We start from the raw sequence: 2752 nt of genomic DNA, 5'->3' as shown, positions 1-2752 counted from the left end.
CCGAAAATCGAACGAATAAGAAGGAAAAGTCGTCTAACAAACAATCCTAAAGACAAAGAAAAGGGAAAACGTGAATCAAAACTAAAGATGAAAGACGTTGTCAACACCCAATTTCGTCCGGATAATTTTAAAAAAATTGTTTCCAAAAATTCAAAAAAAAATAAATATTAAATAAAAAGGATAAAAATAATCTGTCTTAAATAATAATAAAAAGGGATTAAAAATGTTTCTTTAATTTATGTTTTTATTTATTTATTTTTTTAGATTAAAAAATTATTATTATTAATTATTAATTATTTTTCATTTTTTAATCAAAATCAAATATCAGGAATTTAAAATTAAAAATTAAAATATTAAAAATTAAAAATTAAAAAAAAAGTAAAATAAAAAATAAAAAACAGTTTAAAAAATTGGAGGAACGGTTTCTCGTGATTTTCAAACTGCTCCAACTGTTCCACCATTTTGTAATTCACGATTGACATCTTATAATACACCATTACCATTCTCGGATTCGGGCATTCTCTAATTGACCGATGGAGTACCAATTTCATTAATCATTTTTTTCAATCATCACACTTCATCATCTTCACATAACATTCAATCATTTGTTCGGAGGCCATTTTTTCACTTCCAACTTTTATTATTTGAGGCCTCCACCACCATTGTAATTGATCTTCATTCAACACCAACTTCAACTCATTCAACCATCGTTCACGCACCATCACCATAACCACTCCTCAATTACAACATTATCCATCATATAATAAGAGAAAAGGCAAGAGAAGAAAAAGTGCTACACGCGTAACAGAATCATCCAATGCACAAAGTTCATCATTTTCCAGAATGACAAACCTTTTTTTTCAGATAGGCAAGGAGTAACAAAGGTACTCATTTCTACTATAGTGTTTAATTGAACGATAAATTTAATGCTCCAACAAATGATTCATTTTTACTCCTTCTGGTTAAAATCTCAAATGACATAAACCACAACCAAAATAAAATTGAATTGGGAAGGATGGGATTTGAATAGAGTAGAAAGGGGTTTGTGGTGTTGCGGAGGTTTTGGCAGTGAAAGACGGTAGTTTCGGAAATGGTGGTCCATGTCGTTGTTCGTATTGACGCGACGATGGTGGCCGGAGTTTTCGCTAGCCGCGTTGTCGGTGGTCTCGAGTAGGGGCAGCTATGGTCATGGTGTTGGCCAAGCAGAGGAGACACGAGCATGAAGGTCATGCAGTCCCGCTCCGCGCGATTGAGAGAAGTGAAGCGGTGGCAAGCGCTGCCGTTGGTGATGGTTTGACGATGGAGGCCAGCGCCGTTGTTGGCCGTTCGCCGCCGGTGGTCTGGTCGTGGGTCTCAAGCATGGGGCACCTATGGTGTTTGTGTGGTGGCCGTTTGCAGAAAGAAGGAGACGAAGTTTAAGGGTCAAGTTCAGATGCTGCGTTTTGATATGACTTTAGGGTTTTTTTAATCTTTTTCTTCACGCACCTCCATAATTTAATTCGCGCACCCTGTTTTTAATTAAGGTTTAATTATGCCTTTGGTCCCCATTTTGGACTCCAAATCTCAAAATGGTACCTGTATTTTTGGAAATCTCAAAATGGTCCCCTTTTAACTTTAAAAGTCTCACTTTTGCCCTTTCCGTCAAGTCTGGACAAATGGCGTTTGTGGTTGCTGAGGTGACTTTCTGTTACTGAAACGTGTCAAATACAGGTGTATTAGTGTGGAAATGTTGATTTATTTAAGCCACCAGCATTGCAATCCCTAATTTTGTTGTCAACTTCTCCCTTCTTCTGTGATGAATCCAGCCAGTTGTGTGTCTTGTGGGTCTTGTTCAAGTTCAGATGTTGGAGGAAAGTAGAAGAGCAGCGTCAATTGCAATGAAGGTGGGTGTAGAAGCTCCAATGTGACGCCCAGTTGTTATTGTGGTGCTAAGGCTGTGTTGAGAACCGCGAGAACAGCCAAGAACAAAGGAAAAAGGTTTTGGGGCTGTCCAAACTTCAAGGTAATGTTGTTTGTATTTTCTGTTTTGTTTTTGTCTTATTTTTTGTGTTTTGTGATAAAATCTGACTTTAAGGGTATATATGCATCAGAGTGGAAGTGAAGAGTGTGGTGGGTGCAATTACTTCAACTGGTTTGATCAGTATAGGATGGGAGAACTGGGTTCTGCAAGCACTGTAGTGATTGAAGAAAACCTTTGGAAGCATGTGAAGAATGAAGAAAAGGTTGGTGGCAATGTGAAGATTGAAGAACATGTTGTTGGTGGCAGTTCGAATACCCAAGAAATGAGAAGAAGTTGCGTGATGTCTGAAGAAGTAGTTGCTGATATCAAAATATGTATTAATTCATTAGAAAAAAGGGTTAAACCGTTGATTGGAGTGGTCTGTCTTTGGTAATTACAGACCAAAGCTACAAAACATTATAATATGGAAAGCACATGTAGTCAGGGTTTCCATATGCGTCCCCTCCTTGCATTCAGTTTTGATCTCATCATTGGTCTTCCACGCCCACGTGATCCTTGGTCAGAATGTTGAGCTGAACTCCTTGGTGCTACAGTAGAGGTTGTGTAGGTTGTGAACTTGGTTGTGATAATGCAGGGGTTGGTTGCTGTGATGGTGGATGGGATGACTGAGCTGGAGCTTCAGTTGCAAGGGTTGGTTGCTGTGATGGTGGGTGGGATGACTGAGCTGGAGCTTCAGTTGTAGGGGTTGGTTGCTGTGATGGTGGCTGGGATGGTTGAGTAGGAGCTTCAGTT

The sequence above is a fragment of the Vigna unguiculata genome, chromosome 4 (genome assembly GCF_004118075.2).
Source record: "Vigna unguiculata cultivar IT97K-499-35 chromosome 4, ASM411807v1, whole genome shotgun sequence".
In the NCBI taxonomy this organism is placed as follows: domain Eukaryota; kingdom Viridiplantae; phylum Streptophyta; class Magnoliopsida; order Fabales; family Fabaceae; genus Vigna; species Vigna unguiculata.
Note: the sequence above shows the minus strand (reverse complement) of the source record.